The sequence below is a fragment of the Chiloscyllium plagiosum genome, unplaced genomic scaffold, assembly GCF_037043375.1.
Source record: "Chiloscyllium plagiosum isolate Xiang-an unplaced genomic scaffold, Cpla_swu_hap1 HiC_scaffold_33, whole genome shotgun sequence".
NCBI lineage: Eukaryota > Metazoa > Chordata > Chondrichthyes > Orectolobiformes > Hemiscylliidae > Chiloscyllium > Chiloscyllium plagiosum.
Genome location: NW_028270171.1, coordinates 34,249,852 through 34,273,421, shown reverse-complemented (window position 1 = coordinate 34,273,421; position 23,570 = coordinate 34,249,852).

Here is a 23,570-nt window from a genome sequence, read left to right as displayed (position 1 = left end):
GACGATGAGAGTTCATTCCGAACCTGGAGGTCTCTCTCAACCAACATGGGGGCTCCATAGAGATCTGTAAACTATCATAGAGTCATAGAATTCTATAGCACTGAGACAGGCCTATTAGCACAAACTGGTTCATGCTAATCAAAATGTCCGTCCATGCTAACCCTATTCCCCTGCGCTTGGTCCATTTCCTTCTAAATCTTTCCTATCTATATATTTGTCCAAATGTGTTGACACATATCATGGAAAACATGTTATATCTAATGCTATCCGTGTTTTGTTTTGGAAATAATGAGTGTTGATTCATAACACTCCAGTGTTAATGCAATCACATTTTATTCATTTTGTGTGTTTACAGATTAAACACTTATTTCCTTCACACTCTCCTCATGATACCATCACCGCAGGGATTCGTCTGGTGAAACTCCATTACACCGTCTCTCTGTACCAAGGAGATCGTTGATTATAAATGAAAGGAAATACTGTGTCAAGTACACTCCACAACTGCAGGACGGTGTCTTCACACTTATCCTTCAATCATTTGTAATGAACGCTCCTATTCATTTATTGTGCTGATTACTAGCTGAGTCATAGAGTCATAGAGATGCACAGCATGGAAACAGATCCTTCAGTCCGACCCGTCCATGCCGACCAGATATCCCAACCCAATCTCGTCCCACCTGCCAGTACCCGACTGCTCTGTATGAATTCTGTTAGTGCCTTATGATCAAGGACATTCAACTTCTTTTCATCAAGAGCACTACCCATCATCTCGCCTTCTCATAACTACAAAATGAGAAGGATGGCATTTTTTTGCCAATCATTTGTTTGGCTTATGAAGCAAAGTGACACCAACAACAACATCACTGTTGCCATTGCAGTTGACTGGAGATACTGAGGAGGCGATGATCTAGATGTATTATCTCCGAATATTAATCCAGGGAATCAGGTAATGACCAAGACACCGGATCCGAATCCCACAATGGCAAATGTGGGAAATTGAATTCATTAAAATATCAGGAATTAAGAATCAAATGAAACAATGAAACATTGTTGATTGTCCTACCTGGCACCCTTATGCCCTTCAGGAAAGGAAATCTACCATCTTCAGCTGGTCGGGCTTACATGTAACTCCAGACCCACAGCAATGTGGTTAACTCTCAGTTGCAGTTTGAAATAGCCAAGCCAGCAACTCAGTTATATCAGTCACTTCAAAGCCTCAAAGAAAAGAAACCGCATGGACCTCAGCACTGACTTCTTACAGCCCACAGACTGCAGTGGGTCAGGAAGGCAGCTCACTAACACCTTCTCAAGGACAATGAGGAAAGGGAATTAAATACTGGACCAGCATCCCATTAATGAATAAAGGAAGATGATCCCACTCAGGGAAGAGAGAAATACAGACATAAATAACTTTAAACAGGGACTTTGACATATACCTTACATGGTGATGATTATCAGTAATATGGGAACAGGAGAAACATAAGCAAGGTTTAATTTCATTTTTTTATTTCCATCCCAGCTGATCATCAACAATTCCTTTGTTTGCTTCTTTCTCTCTATCTCTCTCTTTCTCCATCTATTCAACTCAGTCCTTCTCCCCTTCATAACAGATGTCGGTGTCACCAACATCAATCACGCTATTTTCCAACTGTGTTCAATTCTGATGTATGGTCATTAGAATCGAATTGCCAATTCTATTTTTCTATCGACCCGAGGGGGCTGCCAAATCTGCTCAGTTTGTCTGGCACTTTCTCATTCGTTATTGGTTCTGATCTGTTGCATCATTCTTTGCTTTATTTAACCTTTAGTTTGGTTATTACTTGGAATGTCTGCATCGCTGACAGGAGCATTTGTTGACCTAACCAAGTGTCATTTTCTGCGAGGTCATTCTTTCAGACAGTACAGAACCAAGCACATTGCTGTGGGTCTCACATCAATCTTAAGCCAGACCAGATAATAACCCGAGATCTATTTACCAAAGGACATCAGTGAAATAGATAAACGTATGGACAAAATGCTGGAGATGTTATGGTTTTTATTAGTAAAACTTGCTTTTTTCCCAATTCCTGTCTTTACTTTCTGACATCGTCCGAGGTAGGATGTGGAACAGTGTCTTTCTGTGTAATAACCTATGAATCTGAATTACATTTCTTCAGACATTACTGCTCTGGGAGAGTGTTCCTGTCATTAAGTTATTTTAGAGACAAGAACAAAGTTGTGATCGGATAAATTTGCAACTGAAAGAGGTGGAGCCATAACGTCTGAATTTTACCAAAGCATCGATAATGGTTTATTAAGCGTCAGCATTGAAACCAAGATGGTGACTGGGCATATAATTGAGCTGGTAGTGGATAGGTTTTGTGATGGACAGAATACCGAGACATAAATGAATTTTATTTATTTAAATTCGGTATTGTGAACAGTCTCGTTCTCAGATGTTTGTGAGGGCGGGGGTGTGGGCTGTTCTGAAATTTGTGGATAATCAATGGAATTTGCATTTGAAACTGAAGACAATCGTTTCCGTCTTTGTCAAATATAGATAACAGAAATAGCAACGTAGTTCGCCATGGTTGAAGAGATTAATAAATGGATAGAGATGAAAAAACTTACCAGGAACACCAACAGTAGCGAGGATAGGATAGTAACCCGCCTGGATAATCATCAGGGCACCATGTATCCGATATGGTAATGTTGACCAAGACCAGGAAAAATAGAAAAGACCCTCGGATAAAATCCTGTTCATTGTTGCAGCATTCCAGTCTAATGTTCTCAGATTCTGATCCATTAATGGATCATTCCAGACTCTTCTCAGATGTTTAAACCTCCTTTTTCTGTCTCTGCAGCTGCTGATCCCTTTGAGCGCTGGAGTTGATGCATTTGCTGCTACAATGGCATAAATCATTGCAAGAGGCCCCTTACTAATAGGAGACGGAAAACATCCAGTGGCATAACTAGGATCCATGGAGACTGGCATCAATCACAGTCACTGAACAGACACCTCCATTCAACACCTTTACATTATGGTTCCTTCAGTTCACAAAAACTACTGGACTGGATTGGATATTGGCACCGTTGGCTACTGATCACATCTCCCATCATCCATTGCTCTCATGAAGTTAGTAGTGAGAGAGAATGATGCATGGTTTCGTATCGCAAGCTAGATGATTCTGCTGCGTTGTCCGTTTGCAATACTGTAATCGGCTGAACCTCACACCACCACCCTCAAAAACCACAATCTACATGTTTTTACGTGCAGTTGTCTCGTCGGCTAGAAAAGGCACCAGCCAATACATTTACAGTGGATATATTTGCGCTTCAATACATAGGAAATGTGAATTTGCCTGGGTATTCCTTTAATTGATCTAATAAGGCAATTTTGTATCTTCAACACTCAATGTGCTTCAGCACTTTTTAAAAAATATAAATTCACAAACACATTAACACACTTTATTAAGCACACGTTTCTTCACTTTCTCCTCATGGTAACATCATGCCAGGGTTTAGTCTAGTGAAACCCCTTTGGACTGAATCGCTGACAAGATCATTATTTATAAAACTGATTCAACCTGTACACAATACACCTCACAGTCTGTCAACAAAACTCTATCATTGGGAAAGATACATTTACTCTGGTACTTTAGTCATTTTGCATGATGAGCCACATATCATTTACTTCCTGCTACGTAAAAATTCAGTTTGTGACTTATGACCAAACACATCCAGGTCTGTTTCAACAACAGCACTTCCCAACCTCTCACTATTTAATGAACATAAATGTGAATGATGATATTTGTTGTTCATATCTGAAACATTTTATATCTTGTGAAGAGCTATTGCCCAAACACTGATTCTTCTGATACCACAAAGCCTTCACTCCAGATAATTATACTACTCTCTTCATTCTCTCGATTATCCAACTTTTAATACATTCGGTGTATTCCACCCCTACCTGCCCATGGACTCTAACATTCCCCACTCACCTGTATTCAACCATGTCAAACGTCTGCTGAAAATTCAAATACTTCATTCCCACTGGTTCTCAATTGTCGATTTCACAAGGGCAAACTCCACAAAATCCAGCAGGTTTATCAAAGATCAAGATCATTTCCCCTTCCTGAATCTAGATTGACTCTACCGTATCATGTCATTATTTTCCAAGGTTCTAGTTGTCACATTCCTCACAAAAGGTTCCAACGTTTTTCTCACAGCTTACATCAAGCTAACCACTGTTTAGTTTGCTGTTTGCTCTCTCCGTCCTGTTTTAAATATTTAAGTTTACAATTGCTGCTTTCCAGTCTGGAGGATCCTTTCCAGAATCTAACCAGCTTTGAAGAATAATCAGTAATTCTTTCACTAGCTCTACTGCCACCTCCTCAATATTCTGGGATGTAGCTCATCAGATGCAGCAATATACCAACCATAAATTCAATGAGATTTTGAAGGACGTACCTTTTATTAATTCTAATTTCCTGCTGTTGCCCATTTTCACCAGTCACTCTGTTCCCTTGTATTTCTGGAAGTTATTTTCTGTACCTTCCTCAGTGAGATGGACACAATTTATTGCTCTCAGCGGACAGATGGGTTCTGTCAGCCAGTGAATATATCGGAGGACTGCACTCCGGTGGTGATGGATATGTTACTCACTCCTGCCTGGAAAGTTCCAGAATTAATCCAGTTTAATTCATAGTGAGCATCAGCACAGTCCTGTCACTGGTGTGAGGCTACACAGTACACTGAAGGAGGGGGCACAGCTCAGTAACAACCTCAATTTTGAAACAAACTGGTTTCATACCTGACACCTGGTCCAGCTTAGTCAAATGTCGCGGAAAATCCCAGGAAAGATATTGCACTCTCCTGCACCTCCCTATTTATAGAGCTTCCCTGCTGTAGAGCCTCATCTCCATTTATTTACCATGGACCCAGACACTCTGAAAAGGCAGTGTATAGAGTGGGGTCACCAGACCCAGCAGCTGACGATACAAACCCGAGATAATCATCCACAGAAACTCCACTGATTTTCCAATGACAGGAACAAGTCAATTCCCAACACGGAACGTGAACGCGCTCAGTGTTGAAAACTATTTGCACTCCTCAGTTTCTCTTCCTGGTTGAGAAGGCCGTTGCATCTCTGCACACTCCCGCAGTAACTGTATCTCTCTCCAAAGAAGTAGTTGACAATGTAACATTACCTTTCTCTATATCTCAGCAACGATAAGGGCAGCACCAGCATTGCTAATGGATTTTATCATCACTCTCACAGAAGAGAGATACAGGGAACCTAACTCACTTTAATCAGGGACAAATCTAAATGGACACGATATACAGGAATATGGGAAAACGGGGAAATGTGAGAATAACTTGCCATTTTGTTTTCCTTTCAGTTCATCATCAGCAATCCCTTTGCTCACTTTTAATTTCTTTTCCTCTCTTTTTCGGCCATTTCTCTATCCATTCAATTTAAACCAGGCCCCCACCTCTCTCTCCACCCCAACCATCCATGATACCAGGATAAATAATATTATTTCCCAGTTTGCTTTCAGTTATGAAGCAAGGTCACTGGACTCAAAGCGTTATCTGCATTTCTCCTGACAGATGCTGCCATACCTGCAAGATTCTCCAACATGTTCAGACGCTGGAGAATTTTATTTTCGATCTCTAGCACCCACCGTCCCTTGGTTTATTTCATCTTTACTGTTGTTGTTTCAGGGGATTCCAGCATCACATGCAAGGGCAGCATTTGTTGTCCATCACTAATTGTCCTTGACTATGTGGCCATTTTTCAAGACAAAATGGAGCCAACAATTTTGTTGTGAGTCTGGAGTCACACTGAGCTCAGACTGGGCAATAATGTTAAGTTTCTTTAGCAAAGACTATCAGTGAAATAATAAAAATAAAACTTAACGGTTTCTGGTTTCCATGAGTGAAATTAAGTTTCATTCCAATTTTTGTCATTCGAATTTAAGCTCTGTCATCGGCTGTGATACGGTTTTAAACACTGCCTTGGAGTCACAGCCCGTGCCTCTGAATTACCCGTCTAGTTACAAGATCACTCCGATACAGAGCCCTTATTGCCTAGTCCGTATTCCCTAGTTCCTGCCAGAGAGAGATGGCGGAGAAATCAGTTTAATTACCAACAATAAAAAGGATTTTGCGGAAAAAAGCGAAAGGGAGATTGAGAGACAATTTCATGTAAGATCACAGGTTTCAGAATGCTGAAATGAAGGCATTTCGACAGCATCCTACAACATGAGCCAGTATTCCCAGGATGATTGGTGAAGTGGATATTGAATAGATTTAAATTAGATTACATTACAATGTGGAAATAGGCCCTTTGGCCCAACAGGTCCACACCGACCCGCCGAAGCGCAACCCACCCATACCCCTACATTTCCCCCTTACCTAACAGTAATGGCAATTTAGCATGGCCAGTTCACCTGACCTGCACATCTTTGGACTGTGGGAGGAAACTGGATCACCCAGAGGAAACCCACGCAGACACGGGGAGAATGTGTAAACTCCACACAGTCAGTCGCCTGAGGCGGGATTGGCGTCAATAAAGATGAGGGAGAGTTTTAGATGAACATTTATTCTGCAACTTTGTAACTGGGTGTGGGGTCAGCAGCGTCTTCTACTCATTGGGCTGAATCTAACAATAGTTTGTCTCAGTGACATTTTTATTGAGTGTGACTGAGGGAATGTCTGTACGAGACTGAACTAGTTTCATGGTGTTATCTTATCGAACTCACCACATTAACTACCCACTCAATCTCATTGTGTTCCTCGCATTCAAAGCCACCCCAATTCTCCAACCCAATATGGCTGGAGGGACTCACCATCGCACTGATGCCCCTGGCTATTCTATGATCACTGACACTGGTGCCATCTTTCAAAGGCCAATGGGCACACTGTTGTATTTCCTCAGTTTAAGCCGCCCTGCACAGTTGACCCTGAACATGGCAGGTAAGGGGAACTAACACCACGGTTTTTCAACAGGGGCACAGAGGTCCTAGTAGATGGGCTAGTACAGAGGGGTCCATTCTGTTCCCAGAGGAGGCCTCACCACCAGCCTCACCGAGCATGGTCTGAGCTCACCACCCAGCTCAGTGCAGTATCTGCGTTCTCTCTCTCTCACACACACACACACTTTGAATATGGAAAATTCCAGATAGTGTTCCAAAGAATTCCCATTTTCAGATACAGGAACTTTCAGTCATTCAACCCCCTGGGTTCCTGCAAAAATATGCACTTATTTTATATCCAATCACAGTTAGTAATTCTGGCTATTTCACTTTGTCTCACTTTATTGTATTCAGCCAAACACTGTTTCTCAACACTTGTCACGTTATGAAATATAATTTTGAGCAGAGAATATTTTATCCTCAGCTGTTATCTTGACCGTTATCTGCAATGTTCCATTTTCCATGTTATGAAAGTTTCTCTTGCCCTTTGCCTGTCCTTGTTTCTGTCTGTAACAGTTACACTGTCTTCCACTCAGTTGGCTGGACGGCTGGTTTGTGATGCAGAGGGAGGCCAGCAGCGCAGGTTAAGTTCCCCCACACTGACAGGGGTTACCATGAAGGGGACGCTGTCTCAACATTGGGCAATCGAGCATGGCCAATCCACTCTAAGCTGCACATCTTTATACTCTGGGTGGAAACTGGAGCATTGGGAAGGAACTCACACAGATACGTGGGGAATGTTCAAACTCACCTGAGGTTGGAATTGAACCCAGCTCCTTGGTGATGTGCGGCCGCAGTGCTAACCACATATCCATCATACTCCTCAGTTAGTTTTGTCAATTACTTGTAGTTGACTGAAGAAATCCAAATTGTTTGTTCTGATAACTGAACCTGACCCAATATTCGAAATTTATCATCGGCCATATCGCCAACCTAGTTACATTTAAAATTTGTTAGAGAAGTGGAGGAGTGGGACTAGAAATGGAAACAGTGACACCTTCCAACCTCAGTCAGAACCGGACTGAGGATAAATTCACAAAGTGGGAATTCATTCAAGTGGGAATTCTCTCACCCAGAAGATTGGGAGGGCTGAATCTTCATATTATAGCGAGGCTGACTTCGTCTGATTTTCCATAGACAGGTGAATCAGGGATCATTGTGAAATCAGAGAAAAGTGCAGCTGGGAACACAATGAGATGAGCCATGACCTTAATGACTGGTGGGATAGTGTCAAAGTTCTGAATGCCCAGAAGTATCCGTTCCATTCAGCCCTTCGGTCCTGCTGTGCAGGAGCAGATTGAGGCCATTATGATAGTTTGGTGTTGTTTGGCAAATGTATAGGAAAATCCAGGCTGGGTCAGGCAGTGACCCCCTCGCCCAATCGCTCTTTACAGGCTTCTCCTCTCTGTAACTTCTGCTCCTGATGTAGGTCATGTTACAGGCCCAGATTCGCATTGAATACAGCCCCCATCCCCCACACAAAGTCAACTCAGACAAATCCTCTGCCGTCTCTGAATGCAACATTTTATATCATGACTTCCAGGAAAATAATCAAGTATTTTCTAAAAACAGAAATAAGAACGTAAGAAATAGGAACCTGCGCTGCCATTCAATAAGAACATGGCTGATCTACTCCATGGCTCAACTCCACTTTCCTGCTAACCTCTTGCATCCCTCAACTCGCTGAAATGTCACAAATCAATCCACCCGCCTGTAAATAAAATCAGTGACCCAACCTCCACAACTCTCGGGGTTAGGAAATTCCAGCCATTCACTACATTCTGAAAGAAGACAGTTTGAAATCGATATTCCTTATTCTGTATCTACATATCTGACTTCGAGACTCTGCCCTGGTTGTGGAATCACATTCTGAACACCGACCTTGTCAAGCCCCCTCTGTATCTTATCCGTTTCAGTAATGACATTTTCATTCATTTAAACCACAATGAATAATCACCTCAGCATTTTTGATGTATTCAATAATTCAATCCTTTCATCCCAGGAACCAGTCTAATGAACCAACATTTCTGCATCAGCATGCTGACGTTATGTTTCATATACAGGAACAATATAATTCGTTGTACTGCTCCTTTTTTTGGGAGTCCTCTCCATTTAATAACAGCCTGCCTTTTGGTTGTCAGTGTCATCCTCAAATTCGAATGTCTATTGCACTCAGCTCCCGCCGTCAGGAGCTGAGTGCAGCTCTTGTAAGCAGCTCTTGCCATCGGACTGATATTTGTGGTACTCCAGTAGATACATTTTTTCATAAAGATCAAAGAATCCTGACTTTCCGATTTCTAAGTGTTTACCAAGTGTCATCCCATGCTAATGCATTACCCATCATACTATGAGCTTCTGTCTTGCGTAAGAACCTTTATTTTGTGATACCTTGTGGAAAATCTCTGGAAAGCCTCGTGTCTACCAGTCCCTCTTTATTAAGGCCACTTGTTATATTCTCATGGATTTCCAGAAAAACTTTGCATGATTTTGCATGGTCTTTAACAAGACCATGCTGACTCTGTGTGAAGCTTTTCTAAATGCCCTGCAGTCCCTCCCTTAATAACAGACTCTCACAGATATCCAGCAATAATGGTTAGGCTAAGTGTTTCATGCTTTCAGTCTCGTTCGTTTCTTGAAGACAGGAGCCACATTGGAAGGTCTCCAGTTTCACTGGATCACTCCTTTAATCCAGAGAGCTATGGAATATTTCACACAGTGCCACCAGCCACTCTGTGACCACTTCTTTTAAAACCAGCTCTGAATTGTTGATGACCTGTTTACCCTTGGTCTTATCTGTTTGAGAATTGCCTTGTTCCTTCTGTTAAAGACAACTCAAGATTTTCCCTCCTATTACCATTTTGCTTAAGACATTGAAATATTTACAGCACCTTTACCTGTGAGTAACGATGTAAAATACAGGTGTAAATTATCTGTCTGTTTGCTGTATCCAGTTCCCCAGTCACACCCTCCAAATATCCTCAGTATACTTTCCTGATTTCCTTTTTATCATAGATCACACACACATACCTCTTTAACTCTTCGTACATACATGGAAAAGCTTGTGCTGCATGTTTTTATATTACTTGCCAATTTACTTATATCACATCTTTTCTTCCCTTTTCTTCGCTTTCTATATTCATACAGTCATAGCGCATACAAACACAATCTTTGGTCTAACTTGCCCATGCGGGCCAGGTTTTCCAAACTAAACTATTCCCATCTTCTTGCATTTGGCCCATATGCCTGTAAATGGTCCCCATTCACATGTTAGTCCAAATGTATTTTAAATGTTGGAGTTGTACTTGCATCTGCCAGTCCTCCTCTGGCAGCTCATTCCATAAACACGTCACCCTCTGTGCAAAAAACAGTTCCCTCTTCCTCCCATTTCAATCTTCCCTCTTCCAACATAAACCCATGGCTCTCTGATTTTATTTTCCTATCCTATGGAAAAGACCTCGGCTTTTCACCCTGCCCAAACCTCCCCTGATTTTGTAAATTACTATAACGTCACCCCTCAACCTCCTACTCCATCTGATACTAACTTCAAGAACAAGCATTTAAAGATCAGCACTGTAAATTTGAAACAATGTTAAAAGTGACAGGTAAACAATGCTGAGCCCAAACTTCATACTGTTATTTGTTTTCTTCTTTATGTTACAATACTAAGGCAGCATGAAAATCTTACTAGTGCCAATAAGCTGGCAAGCACCTGAATTCCTTTGCCTGACAGCAGTGATCTCTACAGTGAAAATGTATCTCTGGCCAGATCTATATAATACCATATGTTCAACATTCTCCCTCCTGGCCTCCGTATGACCTTATGTGGTTGTGTCTTCTTTATCTTGCACTCAATAGAGAGAACCCCTTTCCCCCATTCACATCCTAAATTAAACTCATTTTATACCATCTTCCCTTTTCATTACTGCTAAAAGCCTGTTTATCTGTTGTCACACCCTCTTTTCCCTGTCACCTACTCCCCACATCTGGCAAGGAACTAAAATACCCAGTTTCCAATCCTTTTCAGTTCTGAAGGGTCACACTGGACTTGAAACGCTAACTCTGTTTCTCTGTCTCTGCAGATGCTGCCAGACCTGCTAAGTTTCTCCGGAAATGAATAGGCACAGCACAAATTTTCAGTTAAACAAATAACTATGAATACTAGAAATAAAAATGCACAAATTGATGTAGAAAATGGGAGCTTTGTCGAAGGGTCGCTGGACACGAAAGATGAACTCAGCTTTCACTTCATAAGATGCAGCCAGACCTCCTTAGTTTCTTCAGCAATTTCTGATTTTGAACATTTTCCAAAGACGTGTGTCGAATCTGCTCATTCGCCCTGTCCAGCAGAGGGCGCTGTACATTGGGAAGGGAACTAAAACGCAAAATGCACAAGTTCATTGACTCTGAAACCATATAAGGCTGGCATCACTGACACGACCGACGTCTTAATCATGGTCAGGGAGAAAAACAGAGGAAAATAACATTCACTTCAAACATAGAAGATGTTATGATGGGAAAGAAAATGATTCAGATTAATATGTTAAAGTATCTGAGTAATGTAACAAATTAGAGGCGTGACATCAGGGAGAAACCCTAAGCAGAATAAGATTATGAAACTGAATGTGTTTGCACGTCAGAAACCAGGTTGGGTCACTGAGTACAGGACTGATGGGTGAATGGTTTGGGTGTGAACTTGGGGAAAGTCAGTATAATTGATTTGGAGATATTGCAGCTCACACTGGGTTATCATGTGATGCTGTCGATCAGCCGCAGAAGAATTGCATTCAATCACAATCCATAACTTTTCCCCGGGGATAATTCATCACTTTACCATTATCATCAAGCCAAGTGATGGTTCAATGCCGAGTTTGGGTGAACATGCCAGAGTCAGAACCATGTGTAACTAAATCTGATGACAACCCACTAAAGGTACCACACTTCACTGGTGAAATTACAAACAGCAGAACCACCTTCTGGTGGAGAGTGGGAAATGATCCCAAGACAAACAGATAAGATCGAAACTCTGCAGTCAAGCTACATCCAGTCATCAATGTCGATGGATTAATAAACAACTTACTGGAGGAGAGGGCTCAACAAATATCCCCATCCCTGGACATCAATGTAAAATACAACGATGTAGTATCTGCACCATCCTCAGCCAGAAGTGTTGAGTCGATAATCCACCTCACCCTCAGCATGATGCTCACAGAATCACAGATGCCAGTCTTCAACCAGTTCGAATCGCTGCACGTGACATGAAGAAACAGCCGAACACAGTAAATATGATAACGGCAATGGGCCCTGACCCCTTTCCTGCAATAGGAATGAAGATTGTGCTGCACAACAAGCCGTGTCCCTGGGGAAGCTGTGTCAATCCAGCTCTAACTCTGACATCTGCCTGGCCACATGGAAAGTTCCTCAACTATATCCAGTCCTATAAGAAGGGAATGACTACAGTCTGACCATTTACCACGCCCTCAGTCCGTCGCGATCATCACACCGGTGGGAGTTATTTTTGACAGAGCTCTCAAGCAGCACAGAAATAATATGCTCAGTGTGGTTTCTGATAGGTCCCCATGTGGAGATGGTGCTGTTGTGGAAATGTCACTGGATTACTGATCCAGACCGGGATAATACTCTGGCAGCTGATGGAAGTTAAAAACAATTAACAAAATATAGAAACATAAAATCTGGTGCCAGTAATATTGTCCTTGAATCTAATGTCCATTGTAAACATCTCTTACTTACCCAATGTACTTTCAGGAAGTAAATCTCCCGTGCTTCCTGGTCTGGTCTACAAGTGTCTCCTGACAAAAATAGACGTGATAAACTCTGCAATGGTCTCCAAAACATTCAATTGTATCAAATTGCTCTGAGTTCTTAAAGGATAAAACCAGACAGAACACCGGCAACGAGCTTTGGAAAAGGGAACGGGAAACACAGTCCTTTCAACCAGACAGATGCTGCCTTCCTAATGTTTAAGAGCTTGTGACAACAATAACAGAGCTTTCCCGCACACTGCACAGAAACATCAGGAAGGGAGCAGGGCATTAGACACTTTTAGCTTTCCCTGTTCTCGCTCATGGAGACAAGTTCACTGTTATAACCCTAGTTAATGCATTCTTCAGAAACTGATCAATTCCTGTCTTATGCTGCTCAATGATTGACTGTCCAACCCATACAATCACAGAAGCACTGACTCTGTACTGTCATAAATACCGCACGATCTACATTCGTCCCACTTTCCGATACATGGCCCATAACCATGTATGTTATGGCACTTCAATGGCAGGACCATGTATTTAATAACGGTTGTGAGGTTACCTTTGCCAACTGCCCTCTCAGGAAGTGCATTCCTGACCCCAACAGCCTTTGGATGAAAACCAATCCTCAAATCCTCACTAAAAATCAAACCCTTCACTTTAAAATGATACTCCCTTGTTCTTCGCCCTTTGACTGAAAGGAACAGCTGCTGTCTATCCATCCTGTGCATGCCCCTGGTAATTTTATCCTTCTGAAGCACATCCCTCTCAGCCTTCTCTGCTTCAAAGTAAACAACCCGAGCTGAACTACTCCATCCAAGGGAACATACTGGTGAATCTCCACTGCACCCTCTCCAGTGCAATCATATACTTCCTTTAATGTGGCTCCCAGAACTGTACATAGTATTCCATTTGGTCTAACCAAAGTTCCACATAGTTCTTATAATCTGTGTCTCCATGAATAAAAGCTATGTTTATGGTCGCTATGCTTTGTCAACTTGTGCATTAACCTGTTTAATCACATTCAGGGATATGTGGAGAAGCACCCTCTGAGCTTCCAAGTGTGCTGCTATTCATTGAGTCCTCCCCTGTCTGGTTCCTTCTTCCAAAGTACATCACCTCATATTTATCAGGATTACATTCCACCAGCCATTGATCCACCCATTTGATCATTCTATCTGTATCTTCCTGTAATATAACACCTTCCTCCTCACTGCCAACTCACCAGCCAAACTTTGTGTCAAACGCAATCTGATTTATCACTCTCACCCCAACCCCTCCATATTCACAGCTGCATAATTTATGAATACTACAAAAAATAAGGTTAAAAATCACACAACACCAAGTTATAATCCAACAGTTTCATTCACTCGTACTAGATTTCGCAGCTCTGCTTCTTCATCACGTGATTATGCTCTTCGAAAGGTCGTGCCTCCAAATAAACTGGTGGACTATCATCTAGTGTTCTGTAACTTTTAAACTTTGCCCATCTCCGAATCATAAATAATATGGGACACAGCACTGATCCCCGTGGTACACGATTGGATACTGGTCTCCAGTCAAACAGATTTCTACCTTCTGTCTTCTACCAATAAGTTGATTTGGATGCAACTTGGCAAGTAACTAATGAGTCCTACCTGTTCCCTGGTTATTGATGTCCCAGTAGAATATCTGGGGATTCTCCCTAATCTTGTCCTGCCAGCAGGTTTCCATGTCACTGTGTTAGTCAGTCACCTTCAAATGAAGAATTGCCTTCTTATTGCAGTCTGAAATGGTCCATCCTTTACCTGCCATTATTTGCCTTAAACGTAGAGTAGACAACCAGAGAATAATCCTGTTTATTTCCACCTTCTCATATGTTTAGCAACTTTTCTAAATTTCACTCTGATCACCTTTCATTTTTGAAACTCTAAAGAACACAGACCGAGTTTCCACATCAGGCAATCTCACCATCTGAGGGATTAATCTGGAGAATGTCCATTGCACACCTTCCGTGGTCAGTATATTTTTTCTCAGATTGGGTCACCAACACCGGACTCAATACTTTATGTACAGTTTCATTAGCAAGCTGTGAAACTGCTTCAACATGACCTTCCGACTATGTTCTGATTCTCTTAAATGAAGGTGAACGTGACTTTAAATTCCACTGTTATATATTCCTCCAATTACCATTCACTTTATTTATGAATTCACTGCATGAGCTCTTATAAAAAGCCTTCTGAAAATCGAAATACGCCATTTCTATGTTGCAATAAGCAAGTAAGTTCAAATCATTCTGAAATTTGTCAAGTATGAAGACTCTGTCAGACTCTGTCAGTGTATACTGATTCTCTCCAATGTTGCTGTTAATTTCTAAATATCCAATGTCACATTCTACATAATAGATTCTATCAGTTTCCCTACAGATGTCAAGTTAATTGGTCTGCAGTTCTCCACACTATCTCTTCTTCGTTTTGCAGATGCTTGAATCCCTTCCATTCATCTACAATGCTTGGAGCACATTTACTAACTTTCAGCCTCTGCAGAATGTACAGGAAAATAAAACATTCATCGACAGCACAATTAATGCGTCTATTGCTGACTTATTTCTAATATTTTGATACGAAGTACAACTGGCTCTTCAGACTTAGCAATGCTCAATCCAGTTACAACACTACTATGCCAGCCTTCAACTACTACCTTGTTACTGATATGAATTGACTTTATGTCTTTAGTTCCACAAGTTCCATGTGATCATTTGGTATTTCTCAGCGATTTTCTGGATCTTCCTTCGTGATGACAGATGCAAAGTAACTGGTTACTTTCTTGGCCATTTCCCTGTTCTCCACAATAACCTCTCCTCTCCCGATTACAAAATTCCACATTTGACCTTGCTTTTATTTTGTTTTCTTTGCAATACAGATTGTAGATTTATGCAGTCTTCGTGCTCTTCTTTCACAGAATCATTAAGAGCCAACAGTGTGGAAAAGGCCCTTGGGCCCAACAAGTCCACCCTTCCCCTCCGAAAAGTAACTACTCAGACCCATTCCCTTCCAATTCTACATTTTGCGACTGATGCACCTAATCTACACATCCCTGAACACTTTGGGCAAATAAGCATGTCCATTTCACCTAATCTGTAAATCTTTGGACTGTGGGAGGAAACCAGAGCACTCGGAGGAAACCACGCAGACACGGGGAGAATATGCAAACTCCACACAAACAAATTTCTGAGAATTCTCCGGTTTCCACAATGTCTAAAATTCTTCTGAACTCACTTCCTATGATTTATATAATCTTTAATTTATGATGTTAACCCTCATTAAGTCACTTGCCCTTTCTTTGGTGATTCTACCTTAAAGAAATAGACATATTTGTCAGTCATTGCAGTATTTCTGTAGATCTTTTAGTCCTGACCAGATATATCTAAGAACACAGCAAGAGGCGAGAGAAGATTTTGCAGGGATTCTGGCTGATATTTTTGCATCATCGCTGGCCACGGGGGAGGTCCGGGAAGCCTAAAGGGTTGTGCCCTTGTTCAAGGAAGGATGCGAAGAAGAACCTGTGAGCTGTAGACCAATTAGCTTAACAACTGTGACATGTAATTTCCTTGAGAAGTTTCTGAGAGATAACATATACATGCATTTGAAAAGACACTGATTCATAAAGAGCAGTCAGCTCTGCCTTGTGCATAGGATATCATGGCTCACAATTCCTCAGCGTTCTTTTGAGGAAGTGACCTAGAATGTTGATGAGGGTAGTGTGGTAGACGTAGTCTATCTAGATTTCAGAAAGGCCCTTGATAAGGTTCCACATGATAGGCTGCTCTAAAAGGTTCGATGGCATGGAATCCGGGGGGATTTGGCAAATTGAATACTCAATTGGCTTGATGGTAGAAAGCAGAGGCTAATACTGGAAGGATGCTTGTTGGACTTGAGGCCTGTGACTAGTGGAGTGTCTCGGGGTTGGTGCTGGGCCTATTACTGTTTGTTATCTATATCAATGATTTGGATGAGAATGTACAAGGCATGATTAGTAATTAGGCTGATGACAATAAAATAGGCAATACTGTGAACAGTGAGAAAGGTTATCAGAAATTGCAGCAGGACCTTTATCAGCTGGGGAGTGGGCCAAAAAATGGCAAATGGAGATTAATATAAATATATGTGGGGTGTTACATTTTGGAAAGTCAAATCCAGGTTGGAGTTTAGTGGTGAATGTTAGACCCTGAAGGAATGTAGAGGAACAGAGGGACCTTGGAGCTGAGGTCCGTGGTTCTCTGAAAGTAGTTGCATGTAGACAGGGCAGTGAAGAAGGCGTTTGGCACACTGGCCTTCATCAGTCAGAGCATTGAGTATAGAAGTTGGCGAGTTATATTGCCGTTCTACAGGACGCTGATGAGGCATGTACTTGGAGTATTTTGTTCGGTTTTGTTCACTTTGCCATAGGAAGGATGTGATTAAACTGGAAAGAGGACAGAAGAAATCTACAAGGATGTTGCCAGTACTCGACAGTCTGGGTTGTAGGGAGAGTTTGGACCGGCCAGAACATTTTCCTTTGAGTGTAAGAAACTGAGGGGAAATCGGATAGAAAAGTATAAGATCATGAGATGCATGGATAAGGTGAATGCAATCATTCTTTCTGCCAGTTTTGGGAATCCAGGTCTAGAGGACATCAGGTTAGAGGTGAAAGAATAAAAAGGATCCTGAACGCCAACTTTTTTATGCGGAGATTGGTACACGTATGGGAATGAGCAGACAGCGGTTTGGTTGAGGCACGTACATTAACAACATTCAAAAGGCTTTTAGACAAATACGCGGATAGAGAAGGTTTAGAAGAATAAGAGCAAGGACAGGGAAATGGAATTAGCAGGATGGACATTATGGTCGGCACGGACCACATTGGTCCAAAGGGCCTGTATTCATGCTGCGGGGCTTCATGGTTCTATGACTCTAACAGCCATGGCGTGTCTACCACTTCATGCTCAAACATTCTATATTGTACGCAGGCGCCGCATAAAATACAACATATTAACGTATCTAGTCCTCAGAGCAAGGTTACTAATGAGTCCTTCTGACCACAGAAAACTAAATCCAAAATAACCTGTGGGAGGGTCACCTCGACGCTGACATGATCTAAAGAAATGACCAGCATCACAGGACAAGTATCAATATCCTCCCCACTCTGTCAGGTTAACTGTCACCGTACTCTCTCTGCTCCCTCACACTCACTACCTGTTATAGCACCTACCCCCTAACAAGGTTCACACTCTATCTCCAAATAAGGCTCACGCACTACCACTCTCACTATTGAATTCAGCACCCTCCCAACCCAACCCACACCCCACGCGCTCTCTCTCCATCCATTATACTCCCAACACTAATAACCCTGCATGGATACAGCACTGTGGACTGACTCCCGCCGGACACCTCACCAATCTCCCTCCTCCTCCACCTACACCAGCACTAACAGCAGGGCCACACATTCTCACCATCACTCCCTCCCCCTTTCTCCCATTCCAGGAGAAACGGACTGTAATAGGAGAGAAAGGGCCAGACCAGATTGTGGAGCACCCGATATTTGATCCCTCCACCACCCCTCCCCCGCCATGTTGGGAGGACCGTGGTATGAGCCAGAGTGGACCGGGACGTGTCGTATGGAGATTCCATGACATCCATGCCCCCCACAACTGAGTAACAAACAATGTTCAGTGAAGGGCAATTCGCGCTTTAACCAATCTGTGTATTCTCACAATTTTCTCCCTGCCAAAACAACAAATATCTCACTGCAGAGAGATACAGACACAAAAATATTCAGAGACATATGTAACCGCGCCAATATACTGACACTCACAGTACATATATGGAGGTGAACCCGCACATGTGTAGTGGCATACAGAGACACAGACAGTCGCACACAAACTGACACAAGCACAAGTAAAAAGCAGAGGCTAATACACAGGTGAACCATTGTCAGCACATAAATACACAAACACACACACATGAACAAACACATCCAAGTGCACATACGGACACACAGAGACACAGACACTAGTGCTTATAAGACAGATTCTGCAGACATTGGTAGGTTTTTGATGAATAAGCATGTCAAGAGTTACAAAGAGTAGTCAGGAGAATGATGTTGAGAAATCTCTAAGCCAGTATTAAATTGACTTCAGAGTCGATGGGCCGAATGTCCTAATTCTGTGTTTTTAATGCTCGTGTGATGTCATGCTATCAGTTATTCTCTTTCTGGGACAGGAGCAGAGAATGAGTTTAATGCATATTTGATTGTAAAGTGTCAATGGTCCTATTGGACAGGTTTAGAGGGCTGAATGGTTTATGTCTATGCCTAATTATTCTGTCCTTGTGTTTCAAAAGAGGTGGCGATTTCATTTTATGTCAACACAGTTTAAAATAACAGGTTCCACACTGAAATAAGGTCGCCTCTTTCACTTTAGTGTTGTACTATCTGTCGGGTCCTCATCCTCAGGGAGCAGTGAAGACTCAGTTTTTGAAGATATTCAAGATTGAGCGCGACTGAGCTTTGCTGGACAGGAGAGTCAATATTTATTGAGAACAGACAGGAGATGGATGGTCAAGTACAATTGGATCAGCAATGATCTTTCTGAATGGTGGCGCCGAATGGACAACTGCTGCCCCCACCCCATGTGTTGTTCCCTCAATCCACCCTCGAGGCTGTTACAGAGACATGCTGCTGCCCCCACCCCATGTGTTGTTCCCTCAATCCACCCTCGAGGCTGTTACAGAGACATGCTGCTGTCCCTACGCCATGTGTTCTGCTTGTAATCCACGCTCGATGCTGTTACACAGATATACTGCTGCCCCTACCCAATGTGTTGTTCCCTCAAGCCACCCTCGATGCTGTTTCACGGATATACTGCTGCCACTACCCTATGTATTGTGCCATCCATCCACCCCTCGAAGCTGTGACAGACATAGGGGGCCACCTCATTCAGCCAGTCATGATCGTTACCATGAGACTGGAGGAGACCATTCTGTCTTCAAAGTTTGTGCGAAGATTTGTAGCTCGGGTGCTCGTTGTTGTGGTTCTGTTCGCCGAGCTGGAAGTTTTTGTTGCAAACGTTTCGTCCCCTGGCTAGGCGACATCATCAGTGCTTGGGAGCCTCCTGCGAAGTGCTACTTTGATGTTTCCTCCGGTGTTTATAGTGGTCTGTCCCTGCCGCTTCCGGTTGTCAGTTTCAGCTGTCCGCTGTAGTGGTTGGTATATTGGGTCCAGGTCGATGTGTTTGTTGATGGAGTTTGTGGATGAATGCCATGCCTCTAGGAATTCCCTGGCTGTTCTCTGTCTGGCTTGCCCTATGATAGTAGTGTTGTCCCAGTCGAATTCATGTTGCTTGTTGTCTGCGTGTGTGGCTACTAAGGATAACAATCTGCATACATGAACCTCAACTAGCCACGAAACGACACGACCAGCTATCCTTAGTAGCCACACACGCAGACAACAAGCAACATGAATTCGACTGGGACAACACTACTATCATAGGGCAAGCCAGACAGAGAACAGCCAGGGAATTCCTAGAGGCATGGCATTCATCCACAAACTCCATCAACAAACACATCGACCTGGACCCAATATACCAACCACTACAGCGGACAGCTGAAACTGACAACCGGAAGTGGCAGGGACAGACCACTATAAACACCGGAGGAAACATCAAAGAAGCGCTTCGCAGGAGGCTCCTGCGATGATGTCGCCTAGCCAGGGGACGAAACGTTTGCAACAAAAACTTCCAGCTCGGCGAACAGAACCACAACAACCATTCTGTCTATTTAACGAGTTACAGAGGAAGCTAGAACTAATCATTTTAGCTCATTGAGTACATTTTACTGCACAGGACGCCATGTAAACATCTGAGCTGCTACACAGGAAGCTGTTGCTAACAAACTTTGAAGACAGAATGGTCTCCTCCAGTCTCATGGTAACGATAATGACTGGCTGAATGAGGTGGCCCCCTATGTCTGTCACAGCTTCGAGGGGTGGATGGATGGCACAATACATAGGGTAGTGGCAGCAGTATATCCGTGTAACAGCATCGAGGGTGGCTTGAGGGAACAACACATTGGGTAGCTGTTGCTAAGCATAGAGATAAATGCTTATTTTCACATTATAAATCTGTAACTGGTGGAGTGCCTCAGAGATCACTATGGGATCATCAACGATCAATATCTGTATCAAAGATCTGGAGGAAGGGACTGGATATATCTAAGCCCAATTAGCTTAAACACCAAGCTGGTCATCCAGTATGTCATCAAATGGAGGTCGTGTGTGATCAATGTGATATAGGCAAAGGGAGGTTAGTGAGCAAACCTTCACCAGATATAGCATAATGTGAATTGTCTATTTTTGATGGAACGATAAAACAATGGTAAACAACTTCAGTGGAGAGAGATTGCAGAACTCTGTGATACAGATGGTATTCATGATCCTGGTACACGAATCATATGTAGTTAGTCTGCACTTGCTGGAAGTCATTTGGAAGATAAGTGGAATAACTGTTTCTGGCAAAGGGTACCAGGTTTAATCAGGAACATGTTACTGCATCTGTATCGGTAAAAGTGAGGAGCGCAGATGCTGGAGATCAGAGTCGAACAGTGTGAGGCTGGAAAAGCACAGCCAATCAGGCAGCATCCGAGGAGCAGGAGAATTGGCGTCACGGGTATAAGTCCTTCATCAGGAATATGCCCGAAACATCGAGCGTCCTGTTCGTTGGGTGCTGCCTGACCTGTTGTGGTTTTCCAGCATCACATTTTTCCAGTCTACATCTGTACAGGGCGTTGCTGAGACCACATCTGGCACGTTATGTGCAGTTTTGATCCCTTAACGTAAAAAAAGGTTTTAGAAGCTTATCAACAATGTTTTATTCACACTTTCCTGGAATGAAGGCCTTTTGTTCTGAAACATTATCAGTTTTGGTCTTAGATAAGAAATCTTTTTGAAGCATACACAATTTTGAGAACAATCAGCTGGATGTATATTTTCTCTTCTCAGGGAGACAAAAACTAAATTTTAAGAATAAAATGTATTGTGAAAACATCAAACGATTTTTAAAAATTAAGCATATGCGTACCAACATATCATCAGATTATAAAGCAAGAAGTTTCTCTTTTGCTAATGAAAGGCACTGTGTCTAACAACAGTAATGATGGACTTGCATATCGTCCATTATGATCCATTCCAGAGAATGTTCACGACGAGCGCACGCGGTCCAGTTTGGTGTTCAGTTGACATGATTGCATGTTTCAACACAGAGAGGGAGAACAATGCTCCCTGCCTGAGAAGCAGCAGCCGATTGATCCCTCTATCTTCTTTTGTTCCACCTGACAACAGTAAATCTCTGACTCACCTCTACCTGATGAGTCGTGGAGTATCCCTGATGAGAGATTCATTGGAATCTCTCTACCGTCTGAAGCAAAGGGAATTCAGCTAAATCCATCTATTCTGGGGAGAAATCACATCACAAGTAGCTTGTCTGAGCGGAATGGGCAGCACAGCGGCTCAGTGATTTGCACTGCTGCCTCACAGCACCAGGGCCTCAGGTTTGATTCCAGCCTCGGGCGCCCTGTCTGTGTGGAGTTTGCACATTCTCCCCGTGTCTACGTGGATTTAGTCCACGTGCTCCGGTTTCCTCCCACAGGTCCAAAAATGTGCAGGTCTGGTGAATTAGCATTTAAATTCCCCATAGTGTTCGATGCATTAGCAGAGGGAAATGGGACTGAGTGGGTAAATCTTCGGAGTGTCTGTGTGGACATGTTGGGCTGAAGGGCCTGTTTCCACACTGTAGGGAATCTAATCTAATAACTTCTGAGGACAGAATAACATTTGGGACAGTCTATCATCTATCCATTTTTTATGAGTTCAACTATTATGAAACTCGGGAAAGCTTTCATTTTTCTGTTTTGTCTTAAGATGTGTATGTTTCACAATTTTCTAGAAGTTGACCAAGGCTGGCATTTATATCATTAGCCATATCACTAAACTTTGAAATTTGTTGGAAACAGTGGAGCTGTGTGACTGTAAAAGGAAACACTGACCCTGCAACATTGATTGGAGCACGAATGACAAATTCTAAAAGGGCTGTTCAAGTGGGAGTTCCCTTCCCCAGAAGTTTGTGGTGCCTGGATGTTTATATTTGTTCCAAGTTGTGTCTGTTAAATATTTGATAGAAAAGTGAATGTAGGAAAATGGTGAACGTACAGAAGAAGTACTGCTGAAACCACAATCAGATCAGCTACGATCTTAGTGCGTGGCAGAGCAAATGCAAAGTGCCTAATGGCCCACTCCTACTCCTCAGTCTAATGTTTCTATATTCCATTCAGCCCCTCACAGCTCCTGCACAGGAGTAGACAGAGGCCATTTGCTCGAAATGCCTGGTCAACAGTAATACAGGATCTCCTTCTATCCCTCACAATTGTCACGCACAGTTTGGTGTGGGTTGGAAAATGTTAATTCAAAACCCAGGCTTGGCTCAAAAGACGCCTCTGGCATATTTATAGAGTGTCTCCTCTCTGCAACTTGTGCTTCATTTGTTGGTCATGGTGCAGACTAAGATTAACTGTGAATACAGTCCCCATACATCACCTAGAGATGACTCATAAAATGCTTTGCTCTCTCGAACTGCAACTTCCAATAACGGAATGTTCAGGAAAATTACAGCCACTAACTTTCTAATTACAGAATATGAGAACATAAGGAACAGGATCGGATGGTAATTTGGATGGTCAGACTTGTCGTGCCATTGTATAAGATTATGGATGATCCACTGTTGTTATCAACTCTGCTTTATTTCCCAATTCTTCACATCCCTCAATTCTACGTCAGGTCAAAA